At 34.2% G+C, this 17856-nt stretch overlaps 1 long non-coding RNA gene across 8 annotated transcripts in view; it reads right to left on the reverse strand.

Moving 5' to 3' along the window:
* The window catches only part of LOC139039895 (uncharacterized), a 143104-nt gene that overhangs the window by 47658 nt on the left and 77590 nt on the right, over window positions 1-17856 (reverse strand). For 3 of the 8 annotated variants that reach the window (XR_011493193.1, XR_011493187.1, XR_011493188.1), the window contains 4 exons: window positions 16344-16465; window positions 13282-13556; window positions 6838-6931; window positions 2297-5696 (listed from right to left, as the gene is read on the reverse strand). This is a non-coding gene — a long non-coding RNA (uncharacterized lncRNA). Of the gene's footprint in view, window positions 1-2296; window positions 5697-6583; window positions 6622-6837; window positions 6932-13281; window positions 13557-16343; window positions 16466-17856 lie in introns of all 8 variants that reach the window. The other 5 variants (XR_011493190.1, XR_011493192.1, XR_011493189.1 and 2 more) reach the window with 5 other exon arrangements.

Genomic DNA, 17856 nt, shown 5'->3' on the forward strand with positions numbered 1-17856 from the left:
GGAAGACTGAAAGAGGACTGATCAGTGACAAATGCTGCAGAGGCCAAGTAGTATGAGAACTTGGAGGAAGTGACAGGATTTGTGAAATAAAATGTAGAAGAGTGGGTGACGCAACACTATAATGAATTTTTGTAACACAGTAGAGGCAGAAAATAGCAATAAGTTTAGGTTATACCTTCAATAGGTTTCTTTATGTACAAAAGAAGAGAGACAAAAATGAGAGAGATCAGACATGAATCTGCATTAAAGATCAGGAGCCAGTTGAAATGAAGAAGCTGGAAACACAGGTAGATGAGAATAATTAACGGAGGGAAGATCAAAGGATATAAGAAAGAATGAGGATAAAGCACAGATGGAGGTAGGTGTTATTCTTGGATAGAAGAGACTTCTGAGGTTAGACAGGAGGCAGAAGTACAAATGTGGACTCGAGATTTGTTGGAGAACAGAGGTGGCATGTTAGAAATATCTGTGTGAGAGTGCGTCAGAGGATTTAAAGAACATTATAGAAAAGTTGTATTAATTCTACTAACTAATGCTGACATTAAAGAATGTCAAAGTGTTTTGAGTGTCCATATCATATTAACAATAACGAATTTGTAATACAACCAATCAATCTACACAGCTGTGTCCATTTTTTTCTAGAAGCATTTAGTATCTTGGATACCCTGGCATATTATTTGCAGGGAAGGCATGCCAGAGAACTAGATCAATACCAAAAAGGATTTGATGTCTTGACCCCCACCCCCCAACCTATCCAGTTCCACTTCCATTGACAGTGTCACTGGGTGTTGGTCATTGACCACTGCTTCAAATAGAGTGGGTCTGTTTGACCACAGCAGAGAACCTACCAGTTTTCACAACCTATTCCTCTCTAGCAAAACTTCTGCATCCACTGAGTTGGAGGAGGAAGGGATGGGATCAGCCTTAGGCCATAATGCTATAGATTTCAATAGCTCTTTTGTGAAACTGAGCAGTTTTTTACACATAAACTGTCTCAGCTTGTTGTATGTCTTTGGTCAATTTACAGAACGCTAATATGGTTGTTTTTGTCAACTTTGTCCAGTTTTATAGTTGACTTTTAAGGAAAAGATTACCGATCTTCTAAATTGACCATCACCAGAAGTGATGCCTATGTCTAGCAGGATTTTGTTCAAAAGTAGATTAAATCTACCCATAAATTTGGGAAGAATTGACATCTTAACAACATGGCAGTTCCCAATCCATGAATAAGGAATATCTCTTCATTTATTAGGTATTATTTAATCTTCCTTTGTAGTATTTTGTAGTTAACAGGTCCTGCATATTTTATGTTAAATTTTTCCCTACATATTTTTTGATGCTATTATAAGTGGAGTTAATTTTCTTTAGAACTGTTCATGGCAAATTGCTAATATTTTATTAAAGTTTTAGATTCTTGTGAATAGGAAGATTGGTCTGTAGTTTTCTTTTCTTGGGGTGCCTGAGACTGGTTTTAGTAATTCTGGCTTCACAAAAAGAGATGGAAATTGTTCCCTTTTCCTCTATTTTCTAAAACGGTTCATGAATTATTGGTAATATTTCTTTATTAAATGTTAAGTCTTCCTGATGAGTTTTCACTTAAAAAAGAAAATTTTGGTAATACTCTTTTGTTTTGAAATCTTTTATTGGATATTAACATAACTCCAATTATCTGGGGCTAACTCTATGCATGCTCTATCTTTTCCCATACTTTTGCTTTTAGGCTATCTGTATCTTTTTGTTTAAAGAATATCTATTGTAGACAGAATATAGTTGGGTCTTGTTTTCTTTATTCTTTAATAACCTGAGCCTTTTTTTAATTGAAGTGGCTGGTCCATTTATTCTTAATATACTTATTGACATAAGTGGGTCTAGAAATAAGATTTTATTATTTGTTTTAAACTTATTTCTCCTTTTTTGTTCCTCTGTTTTGTCCTTTATTTGATTACATGAATGTTTATATAGAATTCCATTTCAATACTCCTAATGGTTTTTCCGACATACACCATCCATTACCTTTCTAGTGGTTGCTCTAGTGATTACAGTGTACATGATTAACTTTTTAAAGTTTGTTGACAGTTACTATTATACCATTTTATATAAAATATAGAAAGTTGGCAACTATATACTCCTCCATTTTGTTTCTTTTTTATGCTATAGTTGTGTAATCTACATACATTATAAAGGACACAGGGCAATATTGTGATTTTGGTTTTAAACATTAATATGGTTTATTAAGATATGATAAGAGGTAAAAGGCGGGGGGAAATAGTCTTTTGCTTTTGTACTTGATATTTACCACTTCTGATGCTCTTCACCCTTTTTTATGTAACTGGTATAATTTCCCATCATCGTGAGGAACATCTTTTGGCATTTCTTGTAGTGCAGGTCAGTGGATGACAAACTCTTTTAGTTTTCTTTTATGAGGATCCAAATTAGCTTGGTTGAGAGGAGTAGATTGAAGAATCTTAAGTCACATTTTATGAAATTGAACTTCTGGAAGAGTTAGAGCAAGAATAGAAGTATAAATAAACAGAAAACGAGCATTTGAGAGAAAAAACAGCACTGAAAGACTTCTTAAAGCTGAAAACTATGACTTCTGAATTAAAAATTTTAGTACAGTCAGGTACCACATAACAACACTTCGGTCAACGACAGACCACATATACGACGGTGGTCCCACAAGATTAGTACCACACAGCCTAGGTGTGTAGTAGGCTACGTCATCTAGGTTTGTCTAAGTACTGTAGAGGAGGAAGAAATTTTCCTCTATCCTTCTAGGTTCTTCTGGCTGATCTAAGAATTAAATTGACATGAGACAGATTAATAGGAGAAAAACAAGCAAAAGTTTAATAACATGTACACATGGAAGAAACCCAGAAAAACTAACTCACCAAAATGACTGAAGCCTTCACCTTAAATACCATTTTCAACCTAAAACAAAAGAAGAGGTTGCGGGTGGGAGAGTCAGGGGCCTCAAAGGAAACAAAGGCAATTCACAAGTAGGTGAAAAGAAGCAAACATTTGGAAAACAAGTTTCACAGAAGAAAACAGAGAGGAGCCGAACAAACAGGCTTTTCTAGGTGTCTCGCTTTCTACCACCTAGTTCATGTTATGTTAAGGTAATAGCTTACTTTCTGAGACAGGTTTGGGTTTTTTCTCATTTTTTTGAGGAAGATTAGCCTTGAGCTAACATCTGTTGCCAATCCTCCTCTATTTGCTGAGGAAAACAGGCCCTGAGCTAACATTGGTGCCCATCTTCCTCTACTTTATATGTGGGACGCCGGCCACAGCATGGATTGACAAGTGGTGCATAGGTCCGCACCCAGTATCCGAACTGGTGAACCCTGGCTGCTGAAGTGGAATGTGAGAGCTTAACCACTGCACCACCAGGCCAGACCCCTGAGACAGGTTTTTTAATCTGAATTCTTTTAGGCAGTTAAGGGGGAGGTAACAAGAAAACCTGAGTACTTTGTTTCTTAAAAATAATCAGCCTAAAATAATCCGCATGTTAAGACACATTCTGGGGTGGCAAATTTTATTCCCCTTCAGTACACTCTGTGATATTTGCACCACAACAAAATCACATAATGATGCATTTCTTCAAATGTATTCGCTTTGTTAAGCGACACATAGCTGTATATAAATTGAAATAAAGGTTGGTCTCTGATGAATTAATGATAAGTTTTGGTAAATATTTATATAGAAAAATACCTATATACCAATATATCTATACACCAATATATCTATCTCTATAAAGCTTTCATAGTTATGAACAAACATTCCAAAGGCGGTTTGTTATTTTGTAGGGGAGTAATTTGTTCTCTCTATCAGACCCTTGGAAAAAGAAATCTACACATATATATAAATGCAAAAATTAATATTTACATGTATTTATAAAATATGTACATTCAATATTTACATATATATACATAAATTTTTTTTATAAGAGTCTTGATAGAACAAATGATCCCTGTAAAAATAGCATACTGCCTTTGGAATGTGTGTTCATAACTATGAGAGCTAGAAGGCAGTGGAATATCATCAGCAGACTACTAAGCTAAAAAGACTGTCACTTCAGAATCCTATACTCAATCAAGATTTATTCACCTGACAGAATTTAAAAAAAATTCAAAGATATTCAAAATCTTTGAGAGTATATTACCAAGTGCCCATCTAAGAACAAATATTTGACTCGAACCAGACAGCAAATGAGGCTACAAATCAGGACCTTGAGATGGGGGCAAATCCTGATAAGAGGAAAAAGTAATGAGAAATTAATATACATATATTTAATATATTAAAATATAGGTTTTCTGGAAATATATAATATGAGTTTAAGAAAAACTTTCAAAATGAAAGAGACATATACCAAGGTAATTTCTAAGTTCAGAATTATCCTACAAAACACAGAAATTGAAATATGGGAGTAACAGCAAGAAAGCTCTCCAAATTTCTCACTGAAATGAGAGAAAGAGTAGAGGAGAAGAATGAGAATAGTAAAAGAGAAAATATTCTATGTTATGAAGGAGATAGGTAAATAATCATAATTAGATAATTAGAAAACTATACTGTGCGGTAGCTATTAAAAAGCAATTTAAAAAGAGATTAATCTCTTCAAGTTTTCAAAAGTAAAAAGGAAATGACGAGCAACTATGATCAAGCCAGTAAAATAAGGGATAAAGAAAAACTATCTAAGTAATCTACATAGAGTAGACGCAAGAATCCTTTCTAATACTTTTTTTTTACGTTTTATCTTCTAAAATTAGCATATCATCATGATTAAGATAAAAATTAAAATTAATAATAAAATAGAAAAGTATGTACTTGACTACAATGAAATCTAATAAACTTTTTAAGTAGAAGTTTAAACACACTTTCTCTGTCATAATAGAAATTTTAAAAATAAATAATAAAAGGTGACTGAATTATATTAAATACTTTGAAATTAAAAACATTTTCCTAGATCAAACAATACATGCAAAAAATACTCATTATCCAGAAACCAAAGGATAGAATAATTTGCAAAAAAATTAAAAACTTACAGAATACAGAGAAAGTAGTGTATCAAGAACATTATGATTGAAAATGCCTATATTCATAGAGAAAAAAGAAGAAAATTAGATTTTTTATGATTATCTAATAAAATAGATAAAGTCTTTGCAATCTTGATAATAGAAAAAATAGAGAGCAAAAATAGAAGAGAAATGAGAAAGGAGATAAAGAACCCTTAGAGATGACTACACGTATCTCATTGAAAGAAAGGAAAACTTGCAGAAACTGCATGTTTGCCTGTCTACATATTGCCAAAGTTTCAAAACTGATGTTAGAAAAAATGGAGAATTTGAGTAGGCTAGTCACCACTGTGGTAGTTAGAAAGGTGGTTAAAGTTAGCATGAAAAGATCATAAGGCAGAAGGTTTCAGAGATGAGTTTTATTTAGCCTTTAAAGAACAAATAATTCTAAGATTATTAAAATTATTGCAGATGGAAAGTTCTACATTTGATTTATAAAACTAGCATTAAAAACAAACCTGGAGGCCGGCCCCGTGGCCGAGTGATTAACTTCGCGCGTTCCACTTCTGTGGCCCGGGATTTCGCTGGTTCGGATCCTGGGCACAGACAAGGCACTGCTCATCAGGCCATGCTGAGGCGGCATCACATAGCACAACCAGAGGCACTCACAACTAGAATACACAACTACGTACAAGGGGGATTTGGGGAGAAAAAGAAGAAGAAAAAACAAAACAAAACAAACCCGGAAAGGAAAAATAATACGATAATGTGGATCAATCTCAATCTCATTTATTGATAAAGTTATAAAAATTCTAAGTAACACTTAGAAAATGAAATTTTACAATGTATTACAAGAATAAAATGCTATGAGCAAGCAGGGTTTATCTTAAAGAATGCAAGAGGGGTTCAATATCAGGAAATCTACACAATCAATTGCATCATTAAGTTAATGGAGAAAAAATATACGAAGAGATGCTGAAAATACATTTATTAAATCCTACTACATTGCTAACAAAAACTGTAATAAAAGAAAAGAGAACTACTTAAATGTAATAGAAACTACAGAACTAAATGCTACAATTAAAAATACTACAAAAAATACTAAAAAAACTACAATAAATAAAAACTACAAAAAAATAAAAATTAAAGACAAATATCTAAAATAGTGATCACTAAAATAATTTTAATAAATTTACTTAAAATTAGGAAATACGCTGAAATTCCTACAATGATATTACAAATTATCATTGCCTTTGAGGCTTTAGGAAATGCAATATAACAAAAAGTAAAATAAGTGACATAAATGTTTGAAAAGATAGTTTTCTTTCTTCTTCCTTATGATATTATTGCATACCCAGATAATCAAAAAATCTCTATAAAATATTGCAATTCTTAAGAGAATTTCATAACGTGAACACATATAAGATAAATATCCAAAGTGCATAGCTTTGCTAACTCTAGCAATAAGTGCCTAAAAATGAAAATTAAAAATGGTATTCTATTTCCAACGGGGACCAAAAAACCCTCTAAAATATTAAGAAATATATTCACAAGAAAATAGCAATACCTACATGGAAAAACTATGTTGGTTGAAGGACATGAGATGAATCTGAATAAATTGAAAAACATATGTTCTTGAATGGGAAAATCTAATATCTTAGAAGTATCACATTCCCACAGTTACATATAAGTTCAATGCAGTTCTAATGAACAATTCAAAAGACTCATTTGAAAGTACATAAAGTGAGTAGAGTTCACAGTGAATCTTAATTGTCGTAGGAAACATAATGCACTTCTAAATATAAGAAACTGAGAGGAGACTTACCAGCTATTGGAACACACTATGTATCCATCATTCAATGTGGCGTTAGTATAGGAACAGATACACATATCAGGAATTCAGAATTCAGAATTAGATCCTTAATATAGAAAAAAATACAAAAAAATGTGGAAGAAAAGGATAAACTGCCACAATTTGTTTTGTAAAGAAATGATAAATGAATTCCATCTTATATCATATATAAAAATAATTCAAAGTAGATTAAAAGCTTAAATATACAAAATAAAAAGAAATTTCCTTGCAGAAAAGCTAAATCCCTACACGTACAGGGGGGTATGAGAGATCTCCCTAGGTAAGACTTCATACCCCAGAAGTTATAAAAGGAAAAGATGATCTATATTTATGTGCTGAATATGGAAAAATTGCACAATTTTATATGACAAAAATGTTAGATAAAAAGTAGATGTGGGCAAAAATACTAATTCTCTAGATGCAAAGGGTTAATTTTGATAATAAAACAGTATCCTGACTAATTGACAAGAAAAAGACACAAGACAGAACAATGGACAAAGACCTGAGGAGCAAATCCAAGGAGTCAATCAGCGTCTGAACTGATGCTGAAATTCACCAGAGGTCAGACAAGGAACAATTATAAAGTACGGCAAGATCTATAACCAGTGATGGTGTCGGGAAAAGGTTACCCAGAAACAATGCAGTAAGAAACATAAAGAGTTATAGATTTCCTATTAAAATTTATACTATCTAGACTTTAATTCAGAAATTTCTTTCCTGTGAATCCATTCCATGGAAAGTTAAGCACCAAGTTGGGAGGACATATAAAAGGACGTTTATTTCAGCCTTGCTCATCATGGCCAAAAATTGGAACTGTCAATAACGGAAAATTGAATAGATTGGGACACGTGCATGAGATGGAATATCAATCAGTCTTTACAAAAAAAAAAAGTAAGAAAAGCAAGGAGAAGAAAACTTAGGTGCTATGACCTAACATTTCCAAAACTGGACCCAAAATTACAGATATGATTACATATCTACATGATTAAATTTCGTGTCCTAATGTCCTTAGAAGGAGGTAGACACTGTGGTACTGATAAAAGGGAAGGCCTTACATCCTCCAAAAGAAAAAAAATCAAAATAACAAGAACAGCATGAGTATTATGACTCCATTTGTGGTATCTGCACGTTGCACGCCTCCAGGGCTAAACCATCCCCATAAAATACAATGCAGGTGGCCTTCCTACTCCTGTAAAATTGTATTTATTTGTGCATGTATGTACAATACAAAGCACAAATGGATAGTCCTTGAAAAGTTAACAGTTATCTTTATCTCAGGGTTGGAGATTCCAAGTGGCCTTTATTTGTTTCTTTATATAATATGTATTATTATTTGATTCCTTTTAAATGAGTGTCTATTATTTATATCTTAAGCAAAAAAAAAAAAATACAACTATTTTTATTGGGGAGTGGAGAAGAAATGGCAGCTGCCATAGTTACATATCTGAAATTTAGCCCTTTCCTCTCACAGGTATCAATTTACTCTCAATATCACTTAAGAATGCTTTTGTTTTCTCATTCTGGAGTTCAAAATTACGGCCCCTGTACCTCACTGTCTTGATGGTCTCTCTCTTAAAAAGAATTTTGTCTTTCAAGAATGGTTGTTGGCACTATTTGAAATTCTGTATTTGGTGTTCTCCCCATCTAGTTGGACAAACTCCCTGCGGGTACCCCCTCTGTTGACACCTCTAGACCAGCCATGTATAAATGTAAGAGGATAAGTTCATCTCATTGATTTCTAATTTAGTGTTGCAATTTTGGTTCTACTGATATAACCACTAAATTGAAAATACCAATGATCATGTCTGTTTGGGGAAAATATGCAATTTTAGGTTAACCTTCATTATTTAGAGCCCTAATATTGTCAGGGTATATGACTCACATCTCTATTGCTAAACAAATAACCCTTCATTAAATCTAGAGTGAGCAGTTCCATGCAATCAAGGCTGCAAAGAATTTTTTTAGTTGGCTCTTTTTGTTGTTGTTTAATAACACATTTGTGGCGAGTCTCACTGTTCAAAACATCTTCATGAGACATTATTTTAAGCAAAAGATTGATTGTAATATGGTTATCTAAGTTATCTAGCCATTAGATCTATTTAAAAATTTTGCACAGAGAATACTGTTTTAGCAAAATTAAATAGAGAAAATTATGGCAAAACATGCAGCAATAATTTATTTTGCAAAACAAAAAGCATCTAACTGCTCTCTAATTACTAGCCTTTGAGGCATTTACAGCTAAATTAAAATGATCATTAGCTGTTAAGTGTATTTGCTTTGATTAGTTCCTGTTTTATGAGGTTTTAGGCAGAAGTAATTTTGTGGTATTGTTATTAATGAATTTAATGTTAAGTGGGAAAAAAAAATTCTGTTATCTAAATACCAACTCTGGAATTAGCAGTTTAAATTTTGTCAAAAGTTACAGGGATCCTCCCTAATATATTTACCAGGTATTGAAATTTATTATAGTCTAAGGAAAAGGTATCTTCAAAGCTAGTGTAATAGAAAAAAAGCAAAGAAAGCCTTAGTCCCTTAACCACTATAGCCCAATAATATAGTTACATAGTGGAAAGTATGGACAGTCCTGTTCAAAACGATGTTTCATCGCTCTTCATTTAGACCAGTACATTAGCTGACTTACACTCAAAATTCCTTGTCTACTAAAATGGAGATACTAATGTCTTTCCAAAAGAATGGTTTTAAGGATTGACTAAAATATTGGGTATTAAGTAAACAGGATAGTGTCTGGCATGTCCACTCAGTAAGAGTTAGTCTTTCCCTTTCCTTTCCACACGATCCAGTTTGTGGAACTGTATTAGAAAAACAATTCCAAGCATCTATCCAAAGATAAACTAAGGGATTTAGCATATATGTGTTATTAATGCACTTGAATTTTGGAGAGAGAAATAAGATGAGCGTATGTGAGCTTCCTATTTTAAACAGATAGTGAGAGAAAAAAGTGTATCTTTAATGGATTATTGAAAATTTTCTATCAATGGGAAAATGGTTCTTCTCAGACATCATCATTCTATGATTTCTGAGGGCACTTGCAAATGTATAAATTCTTGTATGTTTCATTTGCCACCAAAATCCGGTGATTAAATGTAATTATTCCAAGGGTCCAGATGTTAAGGGCTATGTGGAGGAAGTTGAGACAGAAAGGAAAAACAGAGAAAGGAATTAGGAGGTGGCTGGGATTGCATTCTTGCATTTATATGGCTCCAGCACCACTCATGCCATGCTCTGCAAATGCAGTGCCTGCAACTCTTGCAAGACACCCTTATGTTTTCCAAGATTAATGCTCAGAATGTTGATATTTTATTGGATATTTATAATTTATCCTAAAAATATTTACAGCTTGAAAAATTAAATCTAAACCGTTGCTATGATATATGGAAAACACATGGATCTCTGTGTATGGCAATGGGATGAAATTTGGGCCCTACAACATTCTTTGACTTGGAGTCATTTGACCTCTTTGAAAGCTGTCGCATGCTTAATTATAAAGTGGGGATAATCATTCTTACTTCCCAAAGTTTGAATCAAAGAAAAAGATAAGAAAAAAAAATAATGCTCTATTTATGTTACTGTTATTCCCTCCTACTTACAGGTGAAAGAATTACATGATCAGAAAATGACCATAACAGAATTATGGGTAAGAATAAGTCTCAATATTTCACCATGAATGATGAATTATTATTCGTATTTAAAGTATGAATCAGGATACAAAAGGTCCCTGCAAGTTCCATAGGACCAGCACTTATTTGCACCTGGCCAGCGTACAATGAATAAATGACAGGTGGAAAGCATTTTATGGCCCTATTGCCATTCACTCTTATATGACACCACTGCCTTTTGGATGAGGAATGTTAAGGAGCAGCTGTCCATTATAAGCTCTATGCAGATTTTATGTTAGGCTCTTTTTTTCTAAAGTTTTTGTTTGTTTGTTTGTTTGTTTAGAAGAACACAAGCATTTAAGGTGTTGGGGCACGCAGATTGGTGTGAACGATGTGTTAGTGAGAGGAATGGTTAGCGGAGCTGATTCGCATGCTGTCGACTACTGCTGGGGAGAGTTTGCTCTGGTATAACTCAAGAATCACATTTGAGAAATCTCAAGTTATTAAATATTTGAGCCACAAAAGCAATTTTAATGGAAAAAACAGATCTGGACTGGAGAGCAGCAGACTTACAATAATAAAGTTATTTTTCCTCCAGGAATGTTTGATAATAATGATTTTTAAAAAGTTATAAGTATATAGCTATAAAACCCTAAATATCACTGAGATAATCCACCATTTGATTAGTAATTCCAAGAGTTTGTTAAATTGCAATCCATTCCGCCATCACGAGGATTAGCTCAGTGATTTTTATATAAATTCATTACATGTTTACCACCCATTTTCATAATGGAGCATAAAATTGAAATAAGATAGCGAAAAGGCACCAAATCAAAATAAATTGCAGAACACTTCACAACAGAGTGTGATAAGCAAAAGATCACAATGCCTACCAGGGTCTGGCACCTGAGATGAAGCAAACACTGCTGCCTGATGAAAAGGACCCAAGGCAACCTTAGTTATCCAGTCAGGATCCTGCCCCAAAGCGGTGTCATTAATAAATGCTCAATTCACGGGGCCGGATCTGTGGCCGAGTGGTTAAGTCTGCGAGCTCCGCTGCGGTGGCCCAGGGTTTGGATCCTGGGCGCGGACAGGGCGCCGCTCTTCAGGCCACGTTGAGGCGGCGTCCCACGTCCCACAACTAGAAGGATCAGCAACTAGGATATGCTCAATTCACATTTTCGCACAACTACCCAAGTCACACTTTAAACACTTATTTTATAGAAGAAACTCTGTTATTGACCAGCCTTTGTCAATATTCATGTATGTGAGTTGCTGGACTCAAAAACCAAAATCTGGATATGCTAAAGTATTTCTTATAGTTTCCTTGTAAAAGTTCTTCTTCTTTAAGGATTTAATTTTATTAACCTATGGATGAAGAGACTTGGCTCTGATTGGTTTATTACTTCAGTTCTAAAGTTTTAAAGAAAACTATGACAAATGCAGTGCTATGAGTTAAATGACATTTTTAAATCCAGAGCTCTCTTTTGCCAGTAAATTAACAGTGATATAACACTTGATGATTATAATTATGATCATGAGTCTCTGAAAATCTGGAGGAGTATTTTGAATCAACAAAAGAGAAAACCCTGAATTTTATCAATAATAATGCTTTGAGAATTGATATTTCATGTAAGACTTCTGGTTTTCTAACTCTTCAAGAAAGTACTACATTATCTAAGTATGCGGAGAAAATTTACTTTAATTTCCTAACTAACTCATTTCTTGCCTCCAATGTACCCTAAAGAACAGTAACAACCACCAGGCTTTCCTTAGCCATTAAGACAAGGACATGAAAATTAAGCAACTCTTGGCAATTATTCTAAATAGTCATTCACGTGAGTAAAGAATGAGCAGAAATGAGACGTTATATTCTACTGATATTGTATGTCCTAGACATAAAACACAAACGGACACATGTAATATTGCAAAAATTAATCACCATAAATAGTACTGTATTTTATCTTAATCACTTCCTACACCTGAATGACTTTGGTACTCTTGGTTTTGCCTCAAAGTTTTTCAACTCCAGAAGGAAATGCTGTCCTCAACACTAATATGGAATCCAAGACGATCTTATATCATTATATTGTAGGGCAGAATTAGACACATAGACAACATGTTAATGACAATATATACTGGAGATTTAGAAACAAAAATTTTAGATTACTTAGAAGTATTTAAAATGTAAAACTATAACGCATCCTGTAATTAAAGTATATTTGTTAAATTAATAAGGAAACAGTCATAGTCCAATAACTATGTTTTTGTTTTATTTAATTAGAATAAGAATCAAGATTCAATGAGTAATTTTTAAAATTAGAATTGTTTTTACCTAATGTATTTTTCTTTAGTTCTATTTCTTATTAGTGCAAATTATTGTGGCAAAACACTACTGACTTTTAAGTGTAGTTTGCATAGAATGAGATATGCCTCATATATCTGTAAAATTCCGTATCTTTAAAAAAATTGCAAAGCTTATATAGTGATAATAGGCAGTCTTTGTTTTCCATGTACCATCTTGCTTTAGTTTCCCAAGAATTCTATGAGGTTGGTACTATTACTACCACCCCCATTTTAAAGATGAGATATCTGTGACCCAGAGAATTTTAGTCAATTGCCAGTTTTATCTGAGCAAGCAACTTGTAGAGCTGGGGTTTAAAACCACACTGTGCATTTGCAGGTATAACGCCTACCAATCAAAATTCTTATGCCTTCACTTTATTCTTTTTTTCCTTCATCTTATTTAATCGTATGTTTTTTTAAGGATAGAAAAGTAGAAAAGTAGTATAATATCTACCTATTTTATCTCCAACTCTGGTTTCATAGATTTTGTTTCAGATCCTGCTTTTGTTGTTGTTCTTGTTTTGTTGTTCCCCTTCTTTTGCTGAGGAAGATTAGCCCTGAGCTAACATCTGTGCCAGTCTTCCTCTGTTTTGGATGTGGGTCACTGCATCAGCATGGCTGAGGGTGGTGGAGGTCCGTACCTGGGATCCAAACCTGGGAACCCAAGCCGCTGAAGCAGAGCATGCTGAACTGAACCACTACACCACGGGGCTGGCTCCTGTTGTTCCCCTTTTGGAAGAAAAATATAATAAATGGAGCTAAATCAAGCAGCAAGATGACTTGCTTACCTCTTGCCTTTCTGTGCCCACAGCCACAATCCTCTGCCAGTTCCCTAGACCCTGACTCCTGCACTCCAGCAACAAACTCACATGCCATCTCTCCCGCTCTAGCCTCTCTTTAATCCAGCCTATTGCTTACAAGTGGTGTGACAATGTTCTCAAAACATTGCATTCTTCTTGTTAGCCTCCTTTTCAAGAATAGACAGAGCCTCAGTGTTATCTATTTTATCAAAAATGTAGCACTCAAAGCCCCATGTCACCAGGGCCTCTTTTTAACCCTTCTCCTGGAGAGGCCCTTCTTTTCTATAAGTTCTAGTGTCACCTTATACCATACAACTTCCCATGGCTTCATCTGGTTTTGTGTTTGGCATTGTGGTCATGGTTTGGACCAAGCCCTGCTCTGAATTTCGTTGCCAATTTTGTTAACATTCTACCTCTTCTAGTCGGTATAGTCCACTTAACTACATTTCCTTCTCTTTTGGGCAGGGCTTTACTACTCAGGAATTCATTTGTAAAAATACCATTTCACATTTTTCTTGGTTCTCATATCTCTTAGTTCAAGATGGTGGCCTGAGAACAGTTCATATGCCTCCTGGCTCTTACAAAGCCCCGTTGAAGGAAAAATAAAGGTGTGATAAAAGTGAATAAATCCACAATAGCAAGAAAATAAGAGTGAAAGCCAACAGTGAACTAAAGTTATTAATACAATTCTGGAAGACAAGAAACAGACATGTGTGTGGTGACAGATGAAACAAAGCAGAAATAACCACAAGCCAGAATAAACAGAGGATCAGTTTAGAAAGTGATATCTGGGACAATTTTATTGGGGGCTCAGCAGGAACTCACAAGGGGCACCAGCCAGTGAGGCAAAAAAATGATGTCATTGTTTGACAACATCCGTGATGTCTCAGTCCGCCCAAGGCCCCATAAAAGTAGCATGACTGAGCTTGAAGTTTGTACCATGCGAAGAAAACTAGAGGCCCCTCTAAAATAAATGAATCGATCTGCCTAGGAATAGCTAGGATTCTGGTGTGACTTTATAGTAATTGAACATGCCAGGGTAAAGGCCTTTTTATTCTGATTTGAGGTGCCTGTGCCTGCTGTAGTTTGCTAGAGTAAAATGAGCAATCAACATATTCACACATGTACCCAAAGAGTCAAAGATTTTATAGCCATAGAATAAGAACGAACATTTATGAAAAAAGGAAAAATCATAGAAAAAGAAAAAGGTCTTCGAAATTAAAAATATGACTGCCAAGAATTAAAAGTGGTACAGTAGTGACTGAGATTTGAATAAAACTGTCTCCTAGATTTTAAACACAAAAATTCAGACTGAAAATAGAAAAGGAACTTGAGTGCTGTGAGGGAGGCTGAGTGAAAATGGAACTGAGACAAGCATAAAAGAAATGAGTTGAAGGTCTTCAGAATAAAAGTCTACTATACAGCTAATTCAAATTAGAATTAAATGCAGATTAAATAGAATTAAAAACAAAATCCATCCTTAGAAGGATTTTTGTGAAACTTCAGATCTCCAAGGACATAAAGAAGATTCTAAAAGCCTTCTGAAAGGAAAAAAAATAACTAAATAAATATTTTCTTAGGAAGAATATTCAAATAGGCAACAAAGTTCTCATCAGCCACACTTGATGCTAGAAGAATCTCGAGTAATTCTTCCATGGAAAGAGAAGATTCTGCTTGTAGCCCTCACCTGAGCCCCCAGTCTTAGTTATTTATACTATTTATGGGACTGTATATGTGGTTGATACTTGTTAAGTTGACCAAAGGATATGAAGATGAATGAGAAATCCTTCCAGCCAGAGGTAACCCTGTAGCTCTTCTACCTATTATATCATTGTATTTCTTAGTAGGTTCTGGAATATCTCTCCATTTCTGCACCACCAATTTCTTCCGTTCTGACAACTTTTTCAAAATTTAGCAATGTACCCTGAGTATCTTCCTCTTTTATCACATGGAGATTAACCTCATCCTTCTTTTAATTTATTTATTGAGATGTGATTCCTACACCATCTATGACTCACCCATTTATAGTGTACATTTAAAGTGTACAATTCAATGAGTTTTAGTAGAATCAATCACAAATATGTGCAATCATTACTCTAGTCCATTTTAGAACATTTTTGTGACCTCAAAAAGAAATCCTGTATCATTTAACAGCCCCTTATTGTGTACTTTCCCCTAACCCACCCCTAAGCAAACACTTTTCTACTTTCTATCTCTATAGATTTCCCTATTTTGGATTTTCATATGAATGGGATCATATAATATGTGGACTTTTGTGACTGGTTTCTTTCACTAAGCATATTGTTTCCAAGTTTGATCCTAGTTGTAATATGTATCAACATTTCATTCCTTTTTACGGCTACATACTACATTGTGTGAAATGCCACATTTTGTTTATCTATCCATCCATCTGTTGATCAACATTTGGATTATTTCCTCTTTTTGGCTATTATGGATAATGCAGCTATAAACATTCATATACAAGTCTTTGTGTGCACGTATGTTTTCATTTCTCTTGGTATATATCTAGGAATGAAATTGTTGGGTCATGTGGTAACTCTACATTTAATCATTTGAGGAACTGTCAGTCTGTTTTGCAAAGCAGTTACATCATTTTACATTCCCATTCCCATTGACATTTTACTTTTACATTACAGCAGGGTCAGAGTATGAGGGTTCCCATTTCTCTAGATTCATGAAGGATATATCTTGAGACCTTCTTGAATCTGTAAGTTTCTATATGCAGAAATGCTGAATTCTCTTGACTCTTCCTCAAATCACATTTCGGCATGGCATCTTGCATTTGTTGGACATATCATTAGCTCCGAAGTTAATTACCTGTCAATAAATTGTTATTCATCACTAGATGAGAAAATTTACACTGGTTGGACAATCATTGTCGTTTTTATTAATTGCCTTAAAAATGTATGTAGAACATATGTGGGAGACTCACTCATGTCATACATCAGATTAAAGAATGAATTATCAAAATATTTTCTTGTGACAATCATCATGATGTTCTCAGACCTTTTAGTGGCACTTTACTTCCAACACCACCCTGGTCACTTTTCACTGATGCACACATACACTATAACAAAAGTTACCTTGTATTTGCACATCAAGGATTATAGAATCAAAAAGCTACATGGAGATATGGATTCTGGTTGATCAGGTTTGCTCACTCACTCTTATCCATTAAGTGATTTGCATCTCAACGGCAGTCTTAGAACATAGGCAATTCAAATTTTTCAGTTGGCAAAACTCCTAATGAGTTCATGTCATGGGCTTTTGAATTTTCTCTAAAATAGTCAAAATTATGGATGCTAACTCTTCACTCTAAGGATCTCCCGAATAAAACCTAGGTATAGTGAACAATAACACTGCCTTACTTTCTATCATTCAGAGACATTTAGTAAGTGGAGTTTTTCCAGGGGATGGTGAGGGTCTCAAAATCAAGAGAAATAGTTGAAAACTCTGAGATTAGGTAATGCAAAGAGATTTGATAACTGGCTTCAAGTAACAAAAGTACTTTCATATGGAAAAAAGATTACGTCTTGTTAGTTTAACCACAGAGGGTAGAAGTAGGGCAAATGAATATAACTTTCAGAGGATTCAGTTCAGAGAAGTACTTTACAAAAATTAGAACTGAACATTCTTGGAATGGGACCTGGTAATAGGCAGTGAATTCGACAGACTTGGACCTATTCAAGTCGAAGCTGGTCAAGCCCTTCATCAGATAACGCGGTGGTGCTGATGAGGTGTTAGAATAGATATTCTTCCAGGTTTTTCTTGTACCACAGATTCTGTTCTGAGTTCATACATGCTATAAAACATTGAGGGCTTAATTTAATAATTACCAGAGGGCTGGATGTTATTCTTTTGTAATGACATTAAAATATTACTGTAGCAAGAAATATTAGAATTTGTAATCTAATCTTCTGGCTCTTTCTGACTTGAGGATGTTATTGGCGGGGGGAGGGGGCAATTCTGCTATTTGTCATTCTAGAGAAGCAAAATTGAGCTATAATTGTCTTAAAGTGTTTTTGCAAAGTATAATTTTCTCATGATGTTCATCATATAATTAAATTGATTTTACAAAATATATAGTATATGTTAACTGTATCAACAAATGAAATGGCATTCTAGTCTGACAGTCTCACATACAAATACACATCTCAAACTTACAAACTCTTTTAAAATATGGTAAATAATATAATTCACTAAAAATC

The sequence above is a fragment of the Equus asinus genome, chromosome 12 (genome assembly GCF_041296235.1).
Source record: "Equus asinus isolate D_3611 breed Donkey chromosome 12, EquAss-T2T_v2, whole genome shotgun sequence".
NCBI classification, from domain to species: domain Eukaryota; kingdom Metazoa; phylum Chordata; class Mammalia; order Perissodactyla; family Equidae; genus Equus; species Equus asinus.